The sequence below is a fragment of the Alexandromys fortis genome, unplaced genomic scaffold (assembly GCF_014885135.2).
Source record: "Alexandromys fortis isolate MF-2015 unplaced genomic scaffold, M_Fortis_MF-2015_v1.1 scaffold_5, whole genome shotgun sequence".
Lineage (NCBI taxonomy): Eukaryota > Metazoa > Chordata > Mammalia > Rodentia > Cricetidae > Alexandromys > Alexandromys fortis.
Genome location: NW_026067924.1, coordinates 26,016,790 through 26,043,096, shown reverse-complemented (window position 1 = coordinate 26,043,096; position 26,307 = coordinate 26,016,790). Strand labels below are relative to the sequence as shown.

The window sequence follows — 26,307 nt, the reverse complement described above, 5'->3', positions numbered from 1 at the left end:
CCACCTTTTTAATTCATTTAAAAATGATGTGTATATGTCTGTGTATGAGTATGTGTACACGAGTTCAGTGCTTGTGGAGGCCAGAAGAGGGCATTGGAGTTATAGGTGGTCATGAGCTGTTCCACGTGGTGCTAGGAAGTGAGCGCCAGTCCTCTGTTAGAGGAGAGAGTACTGTTAGCTGATAGGCTACTTTTCCAGCCTCTTTTTGATTTCCATCCTATCCTATTATAAGTAAATACACATTCCCTTCCGATATGCTAAGTTGATTCAATGACCTGAAATTGTAAGAGCTCTGAGGTCCAGAATTATAGTTTGTTCATCCATGTAAGAGTTTCTTTGCACATAAAAGATCTAGTCAAGAAATGTCACTAAATAAGTAATTTTCTTTCAAATAATAATAATAATAATATATTCTTTTGGATGGCATTGCCCAAACTATCCTTTGATTTGCCTCACTGTATTCCTCTTGCTGCCGAGAGCACAGCAGGATAGTGTGAGCCACTTGCCAAAGGACTACAGAATCTATAAAAATTTGTGCTTTCATATCTTTATTGGAGGAAAGAATAAGGAATAAAAGGGGGAGAAGAGGAACAGAGCTGTTTCTGTTGGTCTGCAAAAGAGGTGTAGGAATGTGCTGGCACCCAGATTCCACGAAGCCTGAAAGTCTGCCCAGTATCACAGGGACCAGCCAGAATTTTCTGTGATTTATATTTTATTCTTGCTAGACGAAACAGTGCTAACGGGGAACATGCTTAAATCAAGAAGGCAGTTTAAGGTAGAACGTAATTTCTCCTTTCACCTTGAGCCTATTCCCCGAGTCTTCTGCAAAATCTGCCCTTTAATGTCTTTAGGTAATGAAAACAAACTAGTTACCCCACAAGCAGAGCTGCCCACAGATTCACCTGAGTTTTCTGTAGCACTGACTGTAGATATACAATTAAGTGTATTGAATTTAGGGCTAAAAGCAGTGGAATGTATTCCACCTGGGCTTAAGTCATTGAGCGCTTAATATACTAGGAGTGTGGTGCTGGATCCTGGGGTCAGAAAAGCAAGAGACTGAATAGCGTTCAGTGTAGTTGGTGGAGCTTCCATGTGCACAGCCACGGCAATACTGAAAGCACTGTGCAATGTGTATACAGAGAGCTTTAGACACTCAGAAATAGCCCACGGGGAGGTTTCAGAGTAGGGCTTTGAACAGAATGGGAGTCATTAAAAATAGAAGGACAGAGGATATAGCAGATATTAAAATGATCAGAACAGATGCTACATTTGATTTTAGCCAAAAGGCCAAGAAATGATGCAGAATCTAGATTTAATATATATCCACATACATATATATGACATGACATAAGTGTGGAAGGGGGACTATGGGAGAAAAGAGGAAACCTAAAGGGTAGGGATTGGGGAATAGGAGAAAGACTTAGGAGGGATTAAGAAAGACAAATATCACATTTTTATTTTTAGAAATGTTTGCATATATATATATATATCCATGAAAACAGGAGGAGAACTATATAGAGGAAGCAATGGGTGAACAGGAGTGATGTAGGATAAGGGAGGCTAATGGATAACGTGGATATGACCAAAACACAATAATAAACATGTAAGAAAACGCAATAATGAAGGCTATATTTTGTATGTATGTTAACTAAAAACTAGTTAATAAAACAGCCAAAAGAGATTAGAATGACAAAATCCACTTGGGCTTCAGGGTGGTGAGGACTACATGAATTTGGCTGGCTGGAGGAGATAGGTGCAGGACGCTTTAGGGATTTCTTAGTGGGCTTGTATTTTTTGTTGCATACAGGTTTATGATACAAGCAGAGTGGGAATAGCTGACATTAAGTAGAGAAAATGCTTGGGTGTCATGGCAGGCACTTCTGTGTTTATTGTGCATGTAAACTTGGTATGACTTGTTTCTTTTCCCATTGTCCACTGTGTGCAAATCATACCCTCCCTAGTGATCATAACACGGACTTACAGTACCAGAAGGGCACTCGGGTTATTTATCCCCTCACCATTAATTTTATACATGAAGAAATAGAAGTATAAGTCATTTGGTTAAAAGGAAACTTTCTGGGAGATTGGAGAATACTCAGTGTATTTGCATATAGATAGAAGCAATCTTCCTGCCTCCTTTGTACACACTGGCTCCTAGTCAAAAGAACAACAGCTCACTGTTGATTTAAATTGAGCAGGAAGGAAGTGCAGGGGCAGGTGAGTGTGCCTGATAATCTCACTATCAGAGCCTGGAGGAATGTGGGGAAAGGGTGCCTCCTTCTGGGAACCCTTCCAAGGGCTTTGAGCCACCAAAGTGCAAAAGGATCTGGTGAAGAAGCAGAAAGTTAATGACAAATAATTGTCCCCTGACCCTGTATCAGTTCCGTCCCACTAACAAGGACAGAGGTGGTTCCTTCTGGGGCTTTTAAAGAAAGTGCTCTTCAGTTGGTATACAGGGATTCCTTTCTGAGGCCAATTCCCACAAACAACTGGACCAGGGATTATCAGGGTCTCTAGAGACGGACCTGTTACTACCTCTGCTGAACTGTAGAATGAGGGTCACAGGAAAAGGCTCATGGAAGTGCCACTGAGAGGAGTTTGTGAAACACTTCCTGTCATTTGGTGCTTTTTGTCTGCTGGGCTGTTTCTGATGCCCCTGGGAGTCAAATTCTGTAGTGGAAGGTGCCATCTCGAACCTAAGACACATTCGTTCCAACCAAAGGACCATGGATCAAAATGCAATGACAATCATGTGTCACAATGTAAAAGTGAAGCTTGTTTCTTATATGCTAAAAAATTGAAGGACAAAGTTCACTTGGGATTCGGGGTAGTGAGAGCTACACGAGTTTGATTACCTGAAGCAGGCAAATATAATGTTTTAGGGCTTGCATGCGTGTTTTAGTTGCATACATGCTTATGGGATAAGCAGTGTAGGAATAAGTTGATATCAATAGAGAAGACACTGAGGTGTCATGGCAGAGATATCTGTGTTCACTGGGCATTTAAACATGGAGTAACTTGTTTCTTCTTCCATTGTCAAGTTATGCAAAAGTTGCTTCACTGAGTGACCATGAGTCTTTTCACGAGCTGTCCTGACTCTCACTGACAAAAATCCCTTCCCCAGGAAGACCAGACTTGAAGTAAATATGAATAATCTAAAACGAAGGCTTACTAACCTTTGGTTCACCAGGGCCCACCTATCCCGTATGGGAGCCAGATCCCAACCTGAGCCACAACAAGCCAGAGTGTTTCCCTAGCTCTTTTCTGTGGATGGACAGACTTCCAGGTTATGGAAAGGACACAATGGCCCCGCAGCCATTTCCTCGCTGCTAAGCAAGGTGAGGGGCCGCCTTAGCAAGTTCAAGAACAGGGGAAGGAACACAAAGGAGGGAGGTGCCATTTCTGAGAAACAGGACAATGGTGCTGGGGCTTTTGCAAAAGGAAAGAAGTAACTCAAAGTTCAAACAGCCCTGGAAATGTAGCTGTCCAACGGCAGGACTGGCCTTCACACTGCCTATACAATATGGGAATTTCCCCTTCAGTTTGATACAATTCTAGGTGAAGAACAAAATTGAAAATGAGCCTTTTTCTGGGACCTCACATGGGAGAAGCAGGATTTCTTCAACTTGCTATAGGACAATGAAGGGACCTCGTGAGCTCCAGGCACTGTCCATGAAATCCTCAGAGCTAGATTCTGACCTTGACTACGGACAGAGTTAATTCCTCTTCTCATTTCCATAAAGGTCATGACTGAGACAGGAGCATGACAGCTGAGGAGAAATGGAATGTCTTTCAGTGAACACTCAGAGTAAGTCCATCCCATGGGGAATGCTGATGTGAATTTCCCTTTGGGGGCGAGACGTTTCTAGGAGAAAGCATCATTTCTCGTGGGCTTTAAAGGATTACTGCTAATATCAGAGAAAAATACGAAACAAAACAAGACCATCATGTGTCTATATAGCACTTGAATTCACCACCATAGCAATATATGAATTTGGTTCTAGAACCCTGATGCTGGCCAAATACCACCCCCTCCTGCCCCAGAGAGCCATTTGCCTGGGTCAGGCATAATCTAGGTCTTATGTTGCAGGGAGACTTCTGGCTTTATCTGCAGAAACTGTGTTGCCGGGCTAACTTGGAAATTCTCAGCAGTTTATTTCCTTAATTCCCACATCATTGTAATCTCTGAATTCTTTCTTTGACAATATGAATGCTTTCATGTTATTTCATAACTAGGATTCAGGAAGCACTAGGAATCTTTCCCTTCCTCCAAAAATTGAACACTTATACATATATATACACACACACATGCAGTGTGTGAGAGAGAGGTAGAAAGGGAGGGAGAGAGAGAGAAAGAGAAATGGAAAGAAAGTGAGAGAGAGGGAGGGAAGGAGAGAAAGGAGAGAATGTATTCGTCTTGACATCACCTTCTTCTGTCCATCTCCCCGCCCCTATCCTATGGCCCCTAATACAGTGGATGATTTTTTTTTCCCTACTTACATCTGTAAAAATCACCCAGAACATTTCAAAGTTTAGGGTCAGGGAACAGAAATATATCTGACAAGTTCACGTACAAAGGAAAATTACTCCCTCTTTCTCTCTTTTTTTCTGACTGTGTGGTCTTTTAATCCAGCAAGAAGATATCAATAAAACCCGGGTAAGAAGGGCTTTGGGAAGGGAGTGAACCTCATGGATGCTTTCTTACTCCTCATCCTGCTTCCCTGATCTGTTCCCATTTGGGCAATGGAAAGAGCTAGAAAGGCTTCCCCTGATGGTCACCATTCAAATCAGCTGGTTACAGGTGAGGCAATGCGGGATTGTGGATGCATAGACCCTAGAAAGTGGCCTACCAGAAGCTTTCCATCTGGAGCTGAGAAAATACAGGCGGCCTTGGTTTAGATGTACCCATGATGTGAAAGGATTATTATGGAGCCTCCTGCTGTGACTCCTGCCCTTGCCCTTCATCATCCTAAACTGCATAAGTTAGATGGTTTTCAGTTCAGTATGATGAGAAAACACCAAAGATTGGCATGAGGAAATGAATTGGAAGAGATGATTTTTTTTAAATACAGAAAGTAAAATACAATAACAGATAGCAAATGTTTCATGGTGCGTATGTTTCTAAAAAATTCTGGACTTCAATGAAAACTAAGCTCATCAACTTAAAAATTCAAAAATAATCAATTCTCTACAGCCAACCTGGACTGAGCACCTGGGAAGCCTTCTATCCAGCAGCCCCTCTGAGAAGCCATGCAGGAGATGCCATGGACTGCAAAGATAGAGTTATGTTCTTACTAGGAGATGAAGGAAACTGAGGCTCAGAGCCAAGATTCCTCAACGGGAATCAGACTTAGAACTGCGAGTTCTACACACATCCAAGAGACCCAGATCAGTATACAGCTTCCTGGTCTTCACTCTGCCTTAGTCACACAGAGATGGACATAAATAAACACAAAACAGCATAAACAAACACAAAACAGCCTACAAAGGTAGGCTGACATGAAGGAGTTTTGGGAAAGCAAGTTCCAGTGTGCCTTCCACAAGAAACGATAAAGCGCCTACCAATGTTAGCGTACCCTGTTCACCAGCAGAACCCTTTGACCCTGTTTCCAATGCATCCAGAATGGGGTCATTGCCTTCCATAGCCTCCTAATAGGTTTCCTTCTATCATGAACCCTTTATAATTCTCCCCAGGTAGGGAAGACTGGCTATTCACCAAGCCACCAAACCTCAATTGCCTATAGATTTGTAACAATGCATCATATGGAACTATGAGGCTTTTAAGACATGTATAAAATAACTAGAATATTTTAATATACTTTAAACAAAAAATCATTATGAAGCATACCATCTCTAATTCTTTCAGAGATCTCTCTATCTTTTGTTATGGAGTTTGTGTCCCCTGGGGAAAGTCCATATACTCAATCCAATAATAATTAAAAGATTTATTGATGAGCTGCTAGCAGAATGAACTACCGCTGAGCCAAGTTTGACAATGCCATGAAGGAGAGGTATGAGGAAAGAATTTTAGGGGGGAAAAAACCACACAAAGACCTTCAGTATCAACACAAGCAAGCAAAAACTCTTCTGTTCTGCCAAGCTAAGTGGTTAAGCAACACAAAACAATCTTTGGGGATCTGTGTGAGCAAGTTACAGAAGCAAAAATGCTTGGTTTCATCATAACAAGTAGATAGTCATGGCTGCACATTTTTGGGTGGGGGATCCACTGAGTCAGGGTTACTGGAACTTATTTTCCAGGGACTGGAGTCAGAGACACATCGCTTGTGGGTATCAAGATGGATGTCTAGCATAAAACAGAGCTTCTCTAGCCATATCACTTCCGGGGCTGGAGTTACAAGCATGTTCCACCGTGCTCAGGTTTTTTTTACATGAGCTGCCGTACTCACAAGGCAGGCACAGCAGACATCAGGGAATGATTCACAATTCTCCCTTGCATCCCCCAGGATCATCTACTCCAGCCGCCAGGGACACGGGTTGTTTCCGTCCTCAGCTTTTGCCCTTGGATCTGCCAGTGGCCTTAGGTCTGTGAGAGTCACCTTGCTTCTCTCCATCCAGGCTGTTCTTGACATCTGACGAGGCAGCATCCCTCGGGAGAATATTTTTGTCTTTCTCCATATGTTGCTTTTTGTCTCCTACAGTTAGAGCTGTCACTTCCTCGCCAGGCCAGCACTGCGGCTCACGCTTGGTATGGTCTCCAGTAATATTTTATCAGTATTTCCATTGGTTCCTATCTTTCCCTTGATGGCAGAAATGAGATTTTCTTTAAGTAGACTGGTGCAGTACCTCTCACTCGATTTTTGTCCCCGCGTCCTGTACTGTTGAGAGGTCTCTTATTCAAGGTCATGCTTCTTCCACCTAGATCCAAAGCCATTCGATGGAATGCTCTAAGTCTATATTTACTTATTTCCTTAGTGATTGCTTTTCATGCTCCTTGTTCTTTTCATTTTTTTCCAACCCTGCATACACAGGTAATTTTGCTCTATTTGTTCTCGTCTGTAATCCGTTTCTTAAAAATACAGGCTTCATCGACCTTAGATGAGCTGAGATCATGGCTGCCACATACATAACCCTGAAACTAGAGGTCAGGATATAAGATGGAGGTCCTCAAATTGTTTATGACTGAACGGAGTGGTAATGTAAGTAAGTACAATTTTGTTTTATTTTGAGACAGGGTCTTGCTACTAGCCCAGGTAGCTTTAAATTTACTGCAATCTGCACTTTCCAGCCCCTTGAGTGCTGGGATTGCAAGCAAGTATTGCTATGTCTGCCTGGCTGAGTATGTATAATTTAAAAAAAACATTTTAAAAAGTGGCAAATAGTAGTAGGTCTGCTAAATGGGCATAATATTAAAATGACTCCTGATGATTTATTGTTGGAGCTGTAGATCAGTGTATTGCTCAGTGCTCATTGGAGAAATGCTTTCTTGTAGTAGACGGCAATTAACACAAAACCACAACTGACCAGCATGCAGAGAATAGAAGACGCTGTCGTGCACAGCCCTACGTGGGACATTTATGTCACATCCCCCACACCCCATGCCAAGGCTTATGGATTTCTGCTGAAGAGGGAGTGGAAAGATGGTGAAGGCTAAAGATGTGGGTGATTACAAAGAAACAGAGTCTTCTGGGCTCCCCAGGGCAATAGACATCCCAATTCACAGAGACTGTGACAGCCTGCACAAGACCTCTTGCAAACCCAAGCCAGACACAATCCCAGCATGGAAGAGGGAGGCAGGCACAAAGTCCCACCCCCAGCTGAGGAGCTCTTGGCATTTGACAGCCGGTGGGAGAAGGAAAGATGGTTTTCTTTAATGGCGTGACACCTGGAGTAACCTACTATACTCCAGAGCAGGCCTCCCCACCCTGGGTAACCGAGCACTACAAACTGGGTATGATGGAGAGAGAGAGAGAGAGAGAGAGAGAGAGAGAGAGAGAGAGAGAGAGAGAGAACATAAACTTGGATGGGGGTAGATCTGGGAGGAATTGGGGAGCGATGAATATGATCAAAATGTACTGTATGAAATTCTCAAATAATAAAACCTATTTAAATATAAAAAAAACACAGTAAATATAGAAGACATGCTTTTAACCACATTACCCATGCTTAAAGATATGGTTCAGTGCCATTAAGATCATTCATACTGTTTTGTAAGCACCACCCACCAGGCTCTTCGTTACTGTTTGGTTGCTGTGTTAAAATGACCCGACACAGCAGCTTTATTTTAGCTCACAGCTCGGGTCCAGTCCATCAGGGTGGGGAGGTTAAGGTGGGCAGAATTGGAAGCATCTGGTCAACTATCACATTCACTTGAACTCAGGGGTCAGAGTAAGAAAGAGACACATATCTACCTCTGTGTCTTGAGACACGCTCTCTCACTGAACTGCAAGCCCGCCATTTTAACCAGGTTGGCTTGCCAGGGAGTTCTTGGGAGGCCCCTGTCTCCATCCTGCAACGCTAGGTGGGATCACAGCCATGAACAGCCATGTCTGGCTTTTTAAAAATGTGGGAGCCAGGTATTAAAATTCTGGTCCTCGTGTGTATAAAACAAATTGCTATCGCCACTGGGCCATCTATACAGTTCTTGCTGATTTTTTCGTGTGTGTGTGTGTGTGTGAACACAGATACTCATATACTTGTGGAGACAAAGGACAATCTCAGGTGCTATCTCTCAGGGACCATCTACCTTTAGAGGCAGGGTCTCTCACTGAACTGAAACTTCCCAAGTAGTATGGGCTGATTCACCAGCATGACGTTCTGTGACTGGCAGCGGATGGCCCCAAGAGCGTGTTCTCCAGCGTGGCGGGCATCTGCACGGGGACCTCGAAGGCTGCTTTTAACTCTGGTTCTCCGGGAGCTGTTTGCGTCGGGTGCCTGTGAAAGGCCAGCGTCTGAGCTAATCCGCCCACACCCGTGTAGTCATGGTCTCCTTCACTGTTACTGTCACTCTCCCAGCGTCATCTGACATTCTAGCTCCTGCCAGTTTTCACTTCCAATCCTTTTAGAAAACTATTTTTTACCCCTGAATTTGTCATTTTACTTAAAAAGAAGAGACCCACAAAAGGACTCTTTATATTTGTGTCTGTTTTGATTTTTCTTTCTGTTTGGAAATTTCACCTGCATCATGTATTGACAGGAAAAATGATAGATGTATTCGATCCTTAAATGTTTATAGTTGCCTTTTGAGATTTTTCTCTCTCTCTCTCTCTCTCTCCAAAATTTCACTATGTAGTCCAGACTGCCATTGACTCAGATCAATATCTCAGCCTCAACTTCCTAGAGCGAATTATTTTTTGGAACATGACCCTAACACATCAGTAAACTATCAGCTCAGATTTACTTATTTTTGAAACAAGTTCTCATGTGTCCCAAGCTAGACTTACAATTGCTATGAAGCCAGGGATGACCTTGAACTCCTGACCCTCTTGCCTCCATTTCCTGAGTGTTAGAAAGTCAAGCGTGAACCACTCCACCCTGTTTGTGTAGGGAAAGGATCAAATCTAGGGCTTTGTGCCTGCTAGGCAAGCTCTCTATTAACTGAACTACATCTCCAGTCCTCATCTGGGTTTGCTTTAGAGGATTTATCATAATATATTATTTTGATAGCATTGCTTAAAGATGAGGGGGAGGGAACTGCAATAAGGGAGCTACAACTGAAATGTTGGGTAAACAACATAAAGGAATAAGCCAAAGCAAGGCTTGGTTAGTATGGACAAAATTTAAATGGTCTCTCTGGACCAAGGCTGCAGTGATCAATCAGGGCTAGCTTGCCAACTTGACTGGGATCATCAGATACCAGCATTCCTCTCCTGTAGAACATAGAGCCTGAGGCTCCTTCTAGCTCTGCTATTCTACAAGACTGCTTTCTAGTCCCAGTGGAACAGGACTGTGAAGCTTACCTCCTCTGCATGGAACCTCCCAGGCATTCGGCTGAAAGAGTGTCCATACTCTGACATTTAAGAGGCAGCATAAATATTAGCTCTCTATTAGAGCTGATAGCTTCAGGACAAAGATACTGTCTTGCCTCGGTGTAAGTTTGTGACGGTGTCATATTTCACCCTCACCTTTCCAAGCACTGGGCTGGGTCATCCCTTCTGACGACTGCCTTTTATGAAAGCTAGTGTCGGGGTCCACGACCTAGATACTCTATGACTGCATGGACGGCACAATTCTTGAACTGGTTCTCCATACTCACGCCTTTTATGCTCTCCCATAACATCATTCCTCCAAATACTTACATCACCTGGGCAGGGACGCCAACCTTGGAGATCACCTGTGTTTCGCAAAAGCACCACTTAAACCCATTGATTCTGTCTCATTTATTAAAAATAGTGCCAGTGTCCATAACACAAGTTTCACAGCCAATTGCATTCTCTGCCTCATCTTGACAGGGTGAAGATAGAATAGTGCATAGAAACTTTGTACTTAATTTTTTGATAGGATCTAATTTTAAATACTTAATTCCGGGTCAGTAATTTTCCCCATTGTAAAAGCTACTTGAAGAAGTATTGTTTTGGCTACTGAAGAATACTGGTCTTTCATTGGCTTACAGACTGTGCTGGCTAAATCACTATCAGTCCCTTCCTAAAGTAGAATCCAGTGAGACAAACACATCACCTCAGAAAATAAACAGGCGGCTCAGTCAACCCACCTCACTCGGTTTACTCTCTCCTCCACAGTTTAGACGTTCAAACACGAGTTACAGGATAGCGTTCTAGGAACCCTAGAAGTGGGCCCAACCCACCAGGGTTAGAGCATTTCCACGGCGAGGAAGAGACAAGGGGTGCACACAAAGGAAAGGCCAGGTGAGGACATGGGGAGAAGGCAGCCATCGACAGTCCAGCCACGGAGCCTTCTCAAAATGCCAACTCTGCTGGCCCTTTGCTCCTGTACTACCAGCCTCTAACATTATGGGAAATAAATGTCCATTGTGACAGATACCTAGGCCATGGTGTTTTGTTATGACAGCCCAAACAGACGAAGAAAATGTGCCAAGTGTCATGCACTTTATTAGCTCATGAAGTTGCTTAAACCTCCTAGTAGAGTAGGTGTAAGGGTGATCTCATAGGCTAGAAACAAGCTCAGAAAAGGCAAATCTTTTCTCTGAAGTCACGTGACTAGTATGTGGGCAGGAATGTGGGTGCTCCTAAGTGGACTGTGCCCAGTTCTCTGAGTCTGTGAAGGAAGATTGCTTTCTAAGGAGCTGAGCTTAGAGATGTGTGTGTGCTGTGTTCAATGTATGTATGTGTGTAAATATGCATATAGATATGTATATATGTAAATATGTATATATGTGCACTTGTCTGTATGGATGTGTGTATGTGTATATACATGTGTGTGTGTGTGTGTGTGTGTGTGCATGTACGTGTGTAGGAATGGTGGGTGTATCCCATGGTTTCTTGTACATCAAGGAGAAAGCATCTCAAGTAAGCCAAAGACAGTGCTTAGGAGGAGGTGTGAGGCTCCCCCTCTGCCTTGAGGATTTGTGCAGTTTGGGTCTGGGGCAACCAAGAGCTGTGACTCCTATCACAGTGTCTGAAAGATGCTTTTCAGAAAGTGTGGGCAGGAGGTTTTTGCAAATCATTCAGGAGAAGACTGAAAGCTTCAGGGTTACTGGTAAGAAAGACTTTATGGGTATCTGGGACTCTAGAGAAGCCTCAGGTCCTTCTGGGTCTCGTCCCTGTCTCCCTGTAGTGCAGCTGTACCAGGTAACAACTGTTCTAGTATCCATGGAGAAGTGACTGGCACAGTAGGTATCTCAATAGCATGGACTAGATATGTACCTTGGAAGATGTGTTCAGTCTGCTTCAGCTCGGTATCTCTCATACATTCTGTGAGGCAGATGCTAACATCATATCCGGTGACCATGAAGAACAGGGCACAGAGACGCTGCATGTTGTTTCTGAAATCACACAGCTTAGTGAATGGTTTATAAAATGTAACCTATTAGCCCAGGCTTTCCCACATTTTTCTTGTCATTAACTGCTCACTCCCAGCTCTGGGGGATATCTGAAGAAATCTGTCTTAATGGGCACTTCCTAGACCAGGAGGCCCAGCAGTCCTGGGGCAAAGTTTCGAATTTAGCATTGAAAGGTCTGGGGTAGAAAGGTTCCTCCGCCTGCGTCCACCTATTCCTAAGTTTATTTCAGCTTAAACAATGAGGCAATGGCACTGACTGACCTCATAGACTCGGTGAGTTGAGTGAAGGAATGCTCTTTGGGTATTGATAGTTTGTTCAGAACACAGGATTACATGGCTTAAAAGTAAATAGTGAAGAAAGATGCAGGGGGGCTGGAGTAGTGAAGTGAGACTGTATTAGGAAAGGTTGCCTGTCTCTTTGAAGCAAGACAAACACATTCTCGTGGCCTGAATCAGACTCATAGGAAAGCAGTTGTAGGCATGAATCACTAAGCATAATGTTCCCCGAGTTCTGGGTGCTTCCCTGTGGCTCTGTAGTGAGCTCTGGGTGAACCCTCATATGATATCAAGAGGAGGATATGAAGGTTGTCAGCTGACAGGCAATCTTTTCTTGAATGAGAAACTTTTAGCGAAGCCAACCCAACAAACATAATAAAATACCCCCAAAAGGATGAACCAGATTGTAACTGCTGATGTCTACCGAGCTGATCTAGAGATGTTACCTCATTGGTCATTGAGATAAAGGGCTCCAAGGATGTTGATGACACATGCATTCAGTCTCTGCATTCCTCAGAGTACAGGTAAGGATGCATCAAACTGGACCCAAGGCTTATCATTTAGCCTGTATACCAGGCACCATTATCAAATACAGACACCAGGAATGGAATACCCAACAAAGACGAGACTGGATATCAAAACCTAGAATTATAATCACCCCCAACTCAGATGCCTAGATGCCAGCACAAAAACCCAATCAATAACAGCCAGGAAACTATATCACTACTAAAGTCCAGCAACCCTACTCCAGTAGACCATAATAAATGCAAGGTAGTCGAAGCATAAGACAAGGACTTCTAGATAGTTTTATTCAAGGACCTTACAGGGAATTTGAATAAAATCCATTAAGGAAATCACAAACAGTGAAATGAAATGATGAAAGTTGTTCAAGAAGTGAAAATGGCAATAAAATCACTAAAGAAAACTCAAACTTAGTGAACATTGAAACTGAAAATTTTAGGGACTTGAGCAGAAACCTCAAATGAAAGCATCACCATCAGAAAACAAGAGATGGAAGAGAGAATCTCAGGTGTTGAAGATGTGCAAGAACAGATGGGTACCTCAGTTAAGGAGAGCAATAAATCTTAACAAAAAAAGTACAGGCACAAAACAGTCAGGAAATCTGGAAAACTATGAAATGACCAAATCTTTGAATAATAGTAATAGAGGAAGAAGAAACCCATGTTAAAGGCACAGAAAATATACTCACCAAAATCCTAGATGAAATTTTTCCTAACCTAAAGAAGGAGAACTTATCAAAGTACAAGAAGAATGCAGACCACCAAAGAGACTGGACCAGAAATAAAATTTACCATGACATAAAACCCAAAAAACCCAAGACAAGAATGTTTTAGTACAGAATCCTATCGGACTTTTGAATAATCAATGCCATTACTTCTCAAACACTTCCACAAAATAGAAACAGAAGGAATATTGCCCAATATATCTTATGAGGTCACAGTTACCCTGATACCAAACCACATAAAGACCCAACAAAGAAGAATTAGAGACCAGTCTCCCTTATGAATGTATATGCAAAAGTTCTCAATAAAATACTTTCAAACCAAATCCAAGTATACATCAAAAAGATCACTCACTATGATCCAGTAGGTTTCATCCTAGAGATTCAGGGAATGGTTTACCATACATAAATCAATAAATGTAATCCCCCATATACACAGACTGAGAGAGACAAAGACCACATGATCATCTCACTAGATGCAAAAAAAACCTTTGACAAAAGCCAACACCCAAATCCACTTTTATGATAAAAGTTTTGGAAAGACTAGGGATACAAGGAACTTACCTTAACATAAGAAAGCAATTTACAGTAAACCTATAGCCAACATCAACTTAAAAAGAAAGAAACTAAAACATTTCCACTAAAATCAGGAACAGGACAAGGTTGTCTACTCTCTCCATACATATTCAATACAGTATTTTAAGTCTAAGCTAGACCAATAACTAAAGACCAAAGAAACACAATAGAAACAGATGATGTGATTGTATATATAAATGACTAAAAATTCCATTGGGAAACTCCTATAGCTGATAAGCACTTTCAGAGCAGTAGAAGGATATAAAATTAACAGACAAAAATCAGTAACCTTCCTACATACAAATAGCAGATAGACTAAGAAAGAAATCAGAAAAACAATAGTTTCCAAAATAGTCTCAAAAGAAATCTTGGAGGTAATTCTAATCATGCAAGTGAAAAACACATATACACCTATGCATACATATATAAAACTTTCAGACACTGAAAAAAGAAATTGAAAAAAACTATCAGAAGATGGGAAGCTCTCCCATGCTCATGGATTGGTAGGACTAACATAGTAAAAATTGGCCATGCCAAGAAAAGCAATCTCTAGATTCAATGAAGACCTCATAAAAATTCTAACACAATTCTTTCCAGAACTTGAAAGAATGCTTTCAGCTTCATATGGAAATACCAAAATCCCAGGATAGTTAAAACAACCCTGAACAATGAAAAACTGTTGGAGGTATCACACTCCCCAAACTTGAGTTGTACTACAGAGCTATAGCAATAAAACCAGCATGGTATTGGCACAAAACAGACATACTGATTAACGAAATTGAGTTGAAGACACAAACATAAATCCACACACCTTTGGACACCTAAGTTTTGATGAACAAGTCAGAAAGATACCTGGGAAAAAGACAGAAACTTTAACAAATGACACTAGTCAAACTGGATGGCTGCATGTAGAAGAAAGGAACCTCATGAAACTGAAAAGCCTCTATATGGCAAAGGACACCATCATTCAGACAAAAGTGTCAGACTACAGAAGGGGAAAATATTTTTACTAATCACATCCAACAAAGGGTTAAGATCTATGATTTATAAAGAACCAAACAAAAAAAAATCAAGGAAACAAATAACCCAATTAAAAATAGGGTACAGATCTAAATAGAGAATCCTCAAAAGGAGAAACACAAATGGCTGAGAAAACACTAAGATATACTCAATATCCTTAGCCACCAGAAAAATGCAAATCAAAACTACTTTGAGATTTCATCTGACACCAGCCAGAATGGCCAAGATCGATTAAAATGACAGCTCATGCTGGTGAGAATAAGGAGGTAGGGGAGCACTCTTCCATTGTTGGTGGGAGTGCAAACTTACACAGCCATTATGGAAATCAGTGTGCTGGTTATTCATTCAGGAAGCTGGGAATTGAGTTAACTCGAGATCCAGCTTTACCACTCTTGGAAATATAGCCAAAGGACTCTGCATCATAGACACTTGCTCAATCATGTTCACCGTGGCTCTCTATATAATAGCCAGAAATTGGAAGCAGAATAGATGTCCATCAAGGGATGAAAGGATAAATGTATAAGGAAAATGTGGCACATTTACACAATGAAATATTACTCAGCTGTTAAAAAACAAAATAATGAAATTTGTAGGTAAATGAATAGAGTTAGAAAAAAAGTCATCCTGATTGAGGTAACCCCTACCCCCAGAATATGATACGCATTTGTTTATACGGAGATATTAACTGTTATGTCTTGGATAAGCAGTTTATAATCTCTACAACCACAAATGTTAGATTTGGAGTAAGAGATTGGGCTAATATTGGGTCACCCGAGGAAGGGGAAATAGAATAGTTAGAGTTGCATTTGGGGACTGGAACGGGAGGATCAAACAGGGTGGGGAGGGAAGAGCGGAGTGTGGGATGGAATACAGACAGGGATGGGTAACAAAACTAAGGACCATTGAGGTCACATAGAAACCTAATACAGTAGAAGCTTCCCATATATTTATATGTAAATAAGACTGTTCCTTGGAAGCTCATATACATTTGAGTGCTTACTCACCAGGAAGTGGCACTATTTGAAAGGATTAGGAAGTATGGTCTTGTTGGAGAAAATGTGTCTCTGAAGGTGGGCTTTAAGATTTCAAAAAGCCATTTCAAAAGTCATGCCAAGCCCAGAGTATCTGCTCTCTCTCTCTCTCTCTCTCTCTCTCTCTCTCTCTCTCTCTCTCTCTCTCTCTCTCTCTCTGCCTAGAGATCAGTATGTAGCTTTCAGCTACTGCTCCAACACTTGCCTGCCTGCTACTACGCTCCCTGCTATGATGAGAATTGACTAAACCTCTGAAACTGTAAGCAAGCCCTGAATTAAATGCTTTCTCTTCTGTTACCTTGGTCATGGTAACGGAGGCGATGGAGCCACAACTGGACATCTCTCATCACTCAATGAAGCTTCCAGTTCTGGAAATCGGTCATAGTTAATCAAGTTTTTGGCCAAAGGGGCCCCATGGAAACCCCAAACAACCCAGGTATCACCAAGGCTATTAGTTACTCGCCACAAACTAACAGTAAGGTTCTGTGCTGAGAGCAACACCCACATAACTCATTGAACATGGAGAAGTTGAGTCACAATCATTACAGTCATCGGCCCGGGTTTATTGCAGTATATCCGTCTGTGACTTCTAAAGATTCAGCAACGGATGGAAGTAGCAAGTGCTAGGCAGAGCCTTTGGTTCAGAACTGTCCCCACTCTCTCTTGGCAAACTCTCCCAGGGAAAGCAAGGTTTCGAAAGTGTCAGATTGAATCTGAGAATAGATTTTTCAGGCTGGAGCCAAGTAAGTGACAGAAGCTCGGGGGTGGGGGTGGGGGGGCTCTTCAATTCAGGAAGGAGCAGCAGCAGGTGCTGTGAGAACGTTGGGGTAAAGGTAAAGGGTTTAAAACCATGCCAGCAACAGTCTTCAGTACTGGAGTGACAGGATCAAAGCGGCTGGCAAAGAGGTAATTTTCACAGCATAGGATACGATGGATCTGGCGGTCAGCATGGTGGCGTGCTACCTGATGCCAAGAGAACAGTCACATCCTAAGTGTTAAAATAAATGTAATCACAGACTGCCTGGAAAATACAGCAGGCAAGGACCTCACGGCAGTGTGGCCGGCTCCCCGTTCATACAATATTGTCAGTGATATCTTGCCATGGCATTCAGACAGCTTTAACCAACAAAAATAAACGCACGGGCAAGTTCATACTGGAGACTTTGAAGCAATGTGTGCACATGTAGCCCGATTATCACTATGCACAAGAGGAAGGTGGTGTGTGCTCTCAGAGACAAAGCTTATTGGAATTCCCGGGATCTCTTGGAAGTTGTGGCCTAGAGCCGGCTCTGGCAGCTTAGTTTAAACTTACAGAGGGGATGGGTTATGGTTCACTGGACAGAGAGGACCGGAGTTCAGATCACATGAACCCACATAAAAGCCAGGCAGATGTAATAGCCTGCCTGTTATCCAGTATTCACAGGGCAGAGACAGACAGGGAGTCCCTGGGTCAAGAAGCTAACTAGGTTAGCTGGAATTGGAGTGTTTCACATTTAGTGAGACACCCTGGGGCTCAATAAATAAAGTGAAGAGTGATTGAGTAAGACAGCTAAGGTCAACCTCTGGCTTTCACATGTGTGCCTACATGTATACACACACACACACACACACACATTTAAAAGCAGGGCATAGTCCCATGTACCTGTATCTCTAGCACTGTGAGGGAATTTGTCTATAATCTAAGTGCCACAGAGGACAGAGACAAGAGGTTTGCTGGGGTTTGCTGGCTGCCAGCCTAGATTTAGGTTCAATGAGAGTCCTTAAGGGAATCAGGTGGAGAGTGATAAAGCAGGGTATCTGTCTTACTCTAGGTTCTGCATGTGCACAGGAGCATACATACACACACATACACAGGTATGGGGGGGAGGGAAGGGGAGGGATGGAAGGAGGGAGGAGAGAAGGGGAGGGAGCACCATTTTCAGAAATACTACCATGGCCTAATACGGTGTACAAATGGTCAGATGCGAACAATGACCTTCTTTAGCCTCAAAGCGCTGATCTGCAAGTGGCAGAGATTAATTACAAGTAAGTGGTCACAGCCATTTGTTAACTTCTCACTGACCAGTAACCGAGGTGCCCTTGAAGTTGGTCTAAGACAACCTAAAGACTGCAAGTTCTCTCAAATGTATCAGTTGTCACAAAGTCCTCCAAGATAGCTCAAGGGAAACTAAAAACAACGAATTCCACTGAAATAACATTTAGAATAAGTAGCAATTGGTTCTGGAATCCCAAGGAAATAATTTGGAAATCCCCCAGGCTGTTCTTGAGCCACATTTGTCTTTTCTTTCATCTTAATGGCATAAAGTGTCTGCATCCTTCCCCCAGGTCCCCCTGTTGAGCCTCGCTATCCTTGTCATCTTCCAGGCAAATAGCACAGTCCCCTCAGTTGTGGAGAGATTTCTGTGGGCTCCACTGAAGAGCCTAGCGGGCTGTAAAGCATCATTAATCCTGAGTCACAGTGGGATATAAAGCCCACCCCCAAGCGCTCCAGCGTCCCTTTAATCTCCGGGAAATTCAAAGCTTCTTGGATTCCTTCTGTGGTGAGGATTACCTCCTGCTGGCATCTAACTGCAGCCTCAGCGATTGCAACAGGACATCTGAAAGAACAGCCATTCCAAGCTGGCATCTTCGGCACCAGATCAGCCCATGTTGTCTGGGCTGTGGCTTGGCAGTGGTCGATACACACAGTAAGGACAGGTGCCACATTCCCTAAGTGGGCCTCCTGGGAGCATGATGAATGTTAAGGCAGACGAAGAAGCTTGCCAGCCCCAAGGTCAAAACTTGGATGGCCATGAACATGTTCCATGATGGAACAGAGCCCCTGTCACATTGACTGCACAGCCTTGAGACCCAGGTACCCAGGTGTGGTGCTTTCTCATATATGAATAACCAACCCAGATGACAGGGAAAGGGAGTGTTTGGTGAGGTGATGAGAAGGGAGCAGCTCTCAGTGTGCAGAGACTCAACCTTGGGAAGAGGGTGCAGTGTGTGTTGGCAGCTGAAGGAGAAAGCGAGGGAGATTCAGAGTGAGATTAAGATGGGTTCAAAAGCTGACAGTTCTAAGACACATTCTTAGGACAAAGAAATATCTAGACGTGTATCTTGAGATGAGCGAAACACCAACTTGTCCTTTTGTGAAGAACAACATGCAAAGCTTCACTGGAAACAGGTGGGACAAGATGGCACACATAAGACAAGGGAGGAGTGGTGTTACACATGGGCCCTCTCAATGCCCACTGTCTGCTGCCTCAGTGGAAGCAGTTCCCTAAGATGGACTGATAGAAGGATGCTGGCTTCATTCTTACAGTTTGTAACTTTGGAAAATGGAAATGTTTGGGCCACACGTAGAAGGGTGTTGTGTGGATTTTAAGTAACAATGATGAGAATGGATACAGTTGGCGGTTCCCCTTGATCAATTGAGTTATTGTCTCAATGAGCAGATGCATTCATTTTGGGTTACATGGGACAAGAAGGAGAATCACCACATGTGAATATCAGTCTTAATGATAAGCCCAAGCTTAATTAAGCACTTCAAAAGCTTTTCCTTCCCTTCCCTTCCCTTCCCTTCCCTTCCCTTCCCTTCCCTTCCCTTCCCTTCCCTTCCCTTCCCTTCCCTTCCCTTTCCTTTCCTTTCCTCTCCTTTCCTTCCCCTTCTCCCTTCCTCCCTCCCTCCCTCTCTCCCTTCCTTCCCTCCTTTCCTCCTTTACTCCCTTTATTCCTCCCTACCTCCCTTCCATGTGTGTGTGCACATGCACGTGCTTGCGTGTGTGCATGTGTGTGTGTTTGAATGCATGTTCAGTGAGTGTTGGTGTGGAGGTCATAGGACAACCTTGCATGTTGATCCTTACTTTTTACCTTACATGAAACAAGGTCTTTCTTTTGTTGCTTGCTGCTGTGCATACCCAGCTAGATGTCTGCGAACTCTGGTTTCTGCCTCCTATCTCAGCATTGGAGCCCTGAAATTACAGACATTCTCTACCATGCCCTGCTTTGTATCATGACTTGAGATTCAAACTCAGGTCCTATTGCTAATGTTTCACCACAGAGCCCCTCTCCAGCACATAATAGTTGTCATTCTTGAACAGAGCAGATGCATCTTCAGAGCCTGGTCCCAAGTGGACTTTGGGGCTCATCAGATGTGGGTCAAAATAATTCCTTAAAATGGAAAAAAAGTGACTAATGGATGCTAAATAATGCAAAGGGATTCTGGCATGTCTTAGAGAAACTTCATTTAAAAATATCATGCACATTCATGAAAAATTCTTGAAAAAAATAGCAAAATCATCTTAGGCAGGGCATAGCCATTGCTTTTAAGATTCTCATTCATTTCAGCCTTCTGGTGTGTGTGTGTGTGTGTGTGTGTGTGTGTGTGTGTGTGTGTAGCAAAATAATGGATTGCATGTACTTCTCTCATACATGGGCCAAAAGGCATAAGTTACATTTTTATTAGATGGAACCTATGAGTTGAAACCCAACAGAATACTTAAAGATCAGAGACAAAGTAAGGAAGGACAGGAAACATTTCACTTCAGCATCCGAATGCAGCTGATTGGAAGCCGAAGAGCCGCTCTTTATCTGGCCCGAGAATACTGCTGAAATTCCAGACTCATTCATGGTAAACAGAGGCAATTTTTTCCATTCACTTCTCCAAGGCTCCTCTCCTCACAGAAGTAGCTCCCCTTCTTGTCCCCTGCAGCATTCCTATTTAAGGGCGTAATGCCCACACTCCAGAGAGGGTGGATTAGAAGGCATTCATTGCCAAAATAATGCTGTAAAATGCCGCGCTGCTTTTAAACAGGGTGTCCTTTTTCTTAAGTTGTGTGAATCCATAAACATTATTCTTGCTATAAACCTATTAAAAACTAAAACCCACTAATAAAGAGGCCAGAGAGTAATTATTTACAAGAACATCTTAAGGAGCTCCAGCTACTTTCTTTTTTCTATGGAGATGAGGAGGAATTGCCGTCTTAAAGATGAGAAGATCCTGCCATCTTCCAGTCCAGTAAAAGGCTTGTATCCTGCCACAGAGAACTCACTGTGTTAATGACTAACATTTGTAATCTATAATCAAATTCTGTCTTTTGCCTTGGGTACAAACACCCAACTGTGACCTCAAATAGGAAAATATTACATAAGGGTCAGGGAGAAGTCTCAGCAGGTACGGCATTTGCTGTGCACGCATAAGAACCTCAGCTTGAATCCCTGCAAGCCGAGGAAAGAGCCCCCCACGGTAACATGTCCTGTACTTCCAGCGCTCCAGTGCTCTTCCAGGGAGATGGGAGTCAGAGGGGGAAGAATACCCAGAAGCCAGAAGGCCAGTTTGTGGGCTGTTCACGGCAGCAAAAATGAAGAGACCATGTTCCAAAGGAGGTGGAAAGCAAGGGCTGATACCAGAGATTGTTCTCTGACCTCTAAACATGCACTTTGGTGTATGTGTGACACATACATACAGCACACAGATACACACAGACATACACACACACAATGGAGAAAAAAATTATATAAATTGGGATTTTCATCATTATCACCATCTAAACATATAAGGAACCCAACAGTCCTTTGGAATGTTCTCAGGCCAGGAAACAGCTTTGCGGCCTTGGCAGGTGTTACACTCAAAACAGAATGTGTGCTTTCTTTGTTTTTTTTTTTCATGAATAGTTTATTATTTTTATGTCTTTAAAGATAATAGAAGGCACCAATATTGCCAAAAGCTTTGTGCGTGTGTGCTTGCGCGCGTGTGTGCGTAACCAATTTTCTAGTCTAGACTGGCCTCTGAGTCCCTGTGTAGCCAAGGAAGACCCTGAGTTTCTGATCCTCTTGCCCCCATTTCCTAGGTTCCGGGATTATAACCATGCCTAATTTATTAGCTACTGGGGAACCATGCAGGGTTTCATGCATGATAAGTAGGCATCCTACCAACTGAGCTCCAGCCCCAGCCCTAACCCGTTTGTATTTAAAAGTGGCCATAATATTGTGCCCTTTTCTACAGGAAGCCCTGTGGCTGTGGCTAGGTGCTGGGCACAACCTCAGCCACATGACTTGCAGGCCTGCAGAGAGCCATCATTCCTGATGCCCAAAGCAGCAGGTTGACTAACCTACCTACCTCTCTTCGTTTAACCCCTGCAGGCAATCCTATTCTCCTGGTAGGCACACCCATCTTCTGCCGATGCACCCAGGCAGCCACTGTAATCTCTGCATGGTCACAGAGGTGCACACTCTGTGATGCCAGCCCACGGTAGGCTGTTCTGCTTAACACCTCGATGCACAAGTGATTTTACAAGTGAAAGAAGCCAGAGCAATGGAAGGTAGGAGGTCTTCATGAGAACAGCAGACGTTCGGAATGAAGATTTTCCCAGTGGCTCAAAGTTTGGCAAAGGTCACTAGTGCATGTTAGGCCAGCTAGGGGCTTAGTGCAACATCTTAGCATCTCTCTCAGAGCTCTGCAGACAGGAGCCTGTGGGAGTTTATGTGAGGCTGTGGCAAAGGTGTCTGAGAAGCCTGGATTACCTTGAAACTTGGGGAATCAAAAGCTTTTAAAACACAGACTCTACTCCCAGAAAGATCTTCTAGCTCCCTCCCCCCCACTTTAAAAATGGGATAGCAAAATAGCAATTATTAGGATTCTAGGAAGCAGCAGAAGAGAGGCAAACCTCTTCAGAATTAACCAATAAGGGAAATCAAGTGCTTTGAAGTTTGCACAGTTAATAATAATAAGAATGATGATGCTAATTATAATCTTCCTTGGAGAGTGTTTCACACTCCATGAAGCATCTTAAAGAACCCAAGTTCATTTAGTCATTACAAGAATATGATGAGACAGATGGCATTTCTATTCCTATTATTCAGAAAATGCAATTAAGAGACCACACATACACACACGCACACATGCACACCCTGTTTCCTTCTTCCCACCACAATTCCTGACTTCTGCTCAAGCAGAGGCTTTAAAAACATGGAGGAAGGGGATGAGGAGCTGCTCAAGGGGCAGAAACACTTGTGCAAACATGAGGACCTATGTTCAAATCCCCAGAACACATGTAAAAAGCGGGGTGTGCATGACTCTTACCCAGGCATTATGGGGATCAGAGGACAGGCAGATTTAGGGAGCTCATGCGATAGGCAGCCGATAGTGCCATCCTCTGTTTCTCATTCTCCATTATTATAACACCCGCTTATGAGCTTCCTCAGAAAAGTGCACATAGTTCCTTACTGATGGGTCAGCAGTATAAGGGGTTTGTCTGCTCAGCTGTTAAATCAGTGTATGGGAGAATGGTGTAATACTTAAACCTTGCTCGAATTAGGAGTTATGGTTCTCAATTAGGAAAGCCATGCTTTTCCACACTAGGGGTCAGATGACCTGAGTTGGGACCTCACTGCACTGCATTTACTGGAACGTGTCTCACGGTCCTCTTGTTTGCAAGTTGGGAATGAGGAACCCAGCATGTTATGAAACACAAGAGACTTCCATGTAGAGTAGTTCTTACTCGGGTGTGTGTGTGTGCATGTGTGTGTGTAATTGTAGAGATCAGAAAACAACCTCAGCTGTTGTCCTTCAGAAGCCTTTCACCTAACTCACTGAGACCTGGGACTCACCAACTGAAGCTAGGCTGGATGGCCTGTAAGCTAAAGGGGTCCAGTTGTCTCTACCCCTTCTTTGCTGGTATTAGTGTGACGTCACATCTAGTTAATGATTGAACTCTGGTCCTCATGCTTGCATGGTAAGCATTGCATCAACTGAGCCATCTCCCCATCCAGGTAACGATTATTCATTCTTAGTATTACCACTTATTTCAGATCTAAAGAGGAAATAATAATGAACATTAAGGAAATAGACAGGAGAAGTCTTTGGATTTGTGGAAGAGATATAAAAGAGTTAATGACTTTGGAGAGGACTTAGCAAGAACTACCTAGTATTAAGGGCAATGTGAGGACATCATAAAAAGAATATTTGATGGAGATGAGCTTGCAAGTCCCAGCCAAAAAGAGAATTAAGGGAAAATATGTGTGTACGAAATAAGACAGAAAAAAGAACTAATGCAAGAGGCGAAGAAAGGATTTGAAGAATCACCCTTTATCTACCTTTTATCTGTGGCTGTTGTCCTTAGCACCAACTAGAGGGACGGTATTGCATCTGGATCAAGCTGAACTGCAGGATTTGAAGATGCTCTTGCCCCTTCTCCATGCGCCAAACGACTACAGAGTGAATCAGTCAAGATACTTCACGATCATTTGCTTCCCTTTGAAACTCAAATGCTAGATGAACTCTCTCAAAAACTAAAGGCAGCTCTAATCTATATGTAGACAAACAAGCGTGGTGATGAGCAACAGGTGGGACCACCTCCACGCATGCCGAGTGGGAACAAGACAGCTCAAAAGTCCCTACCTTAGAGGATTTCCCAGAAGGAAGTGTGAACCGGAAAATGCACAGCACAGGTATTATTTTTTCAACACAGAAAAAGCAACTTCCATATTACAGTCCATTATCTGAGGAAGTGAATGACATTCAAGGATAGTGACCGCTCGTCATAAGGAAGAAGTCCATTTCCCCACATTGTAATGATATCTCGTTCCTCACGTCTAAGCGTCATTCAGCATCTAGTTCAGAACATGCTTCCTCTCTTCAGTGCTGCTGGCCTTGGAAATATCTCAAGAGGCTGTCGATTTTGTAATGGCACCTTCTGTGAATTTTCACAATAAAACCATAAAGCTGTCATCACCAAGGAAAAACGAACATTCCTGGAGAGGTAGGACGCTGCGGCTCTCCTATTACCAGAATCTCTGCTGCTCTCTAAGGCGCTCTAAGGCCATAAATCCCCAGGGAACCAGAACGTGAAAGGTGAATCTGTCTGCTTGCCAATTCCTGCAAGTCCCAGGGAGACAAGATGATAGTCTGTCGACTGCTGTATCAACAGCTGCTTCCACAGAATTCCCTTGGAATTATACAAGTGCTACCCTGACAGCGTGGTTCCCAGGGTCTCCAATAGGTGGTCTCAAAGCGCAGGTGGGTGTCCTGTTTTTGGACTTTCATGAGTGCAGCTCTGTTTGGCTTGACAAGGTGAACATCCTCTTAGCAAGCCTGCATCATGAGACTTCTTAAACCCTTTGGCTCTCCGACAAGAGTTGACTAGTGAAGGACTGGTCTTCAAGAATGCAGTCTGTGTTTAAACTTCACAGTGAACCAGGCTTTTGTTATCTCCACCGAGAAAAGGAAATCGATTTGCAGAGATCTTGCTTAACAGCAATACTCTCTCCCAAGAAGGGAGAGCGTGCATGCGCTCATCATTCGTTGAGTGTGTGGATGTGCGCATGTGTGCAGGCTAGAAGTTAATGCTGCATGTCTTCCTCGATTGCTTCTCCACCTTGTTTATTTTATTTAATAAATTTATTTATTTTGAGACTGCATCTCTCACTGAAGCTAGAGGTCACCAGCTGGCTAGACTTACGGGCCAGCCAGCCCCTTGCATCCTCCTGCCTGGCCTTCTTAGGGCTGGGGTTGCCACAAAAGACGTATCTATTCTTAGGAAACGGAGTTGGAATGCATAGAAAGAATTCATTCTTTCTGTGTCTCCCGATGCTACCACTTCAAATTCTGTTTGCGCAAGGGATGTCATTTACTGTCCACCCAGCAGTGTCCTTTCCAGAAGTTCACCACAGATGCTTTTCCCATCAATGCTAATAGCTGCTTGGCAGGAAATACATACAAGTGAAAAAAAAAATGGGGGCTTGGAGCTATGGTCCAGTTACTGCTCAGAAACAAGTGAATCAGCTTTTTTTTTTTTTTTTTTATCATGAAGGAAGTAAGGATTAAATACCAGTCATACCAGGTATATTTCTATAACTGACAAGGCTGTCTTTGGAAATGCCAAGTGCTTCCAAATTGTACCAATGTGCTTATCTTGGCTTCTTACTGTAACCGAGTCCCAGAGAAGGGTGGAGATGTGTTGACAACATTGACTGAACCCACTTCAGAGGTGTGAAAACATCATGGTGGTGGCAGGGACTCTGGTGTCATTAGGTGTGTATGTTCTTTAGGAGATACCAAATGCTGTAAGCCTCATTGCCCTTAGACCCAAAGTGGAACCCATGGGTGCATGATCTGAAGACTTCTGTGATTATTTATTATATTTTATTTTGCAACATGTCTGACTTAAAACAAGAATCCAATGAAAATTAGTTGTTATTTTTACTATTTTACTATTAGGCTAACTAGCATTTTAGACATCC

General features: G+C 43.1%; 1 protein-coding gene and 1 non-coding gene across 4 annotated transcripts in view; both read right to left on the bottom strand.

Annotated features, from left to right (window-relative positions):
• Chrm3 (cholinergic receptor muscarinic 3) overlaps positions 1-26,307 on the bottom strand; it is a 446,349-nt gene that overhangs the window by 66,043 nt on the left and 353,999 nt on the right. The gene's annotated exons all lie outside the window — the stretch shown is intronic.
• On the bottom strand, positions 1,107-1,299 carry LOC126501888 (U2 spliceosomal RNA). The gene has a single exon (XR_007591821.1). It is a non-coding gene; the product is annotated as a U2 spliceosomal RNA (small nuclear RNA).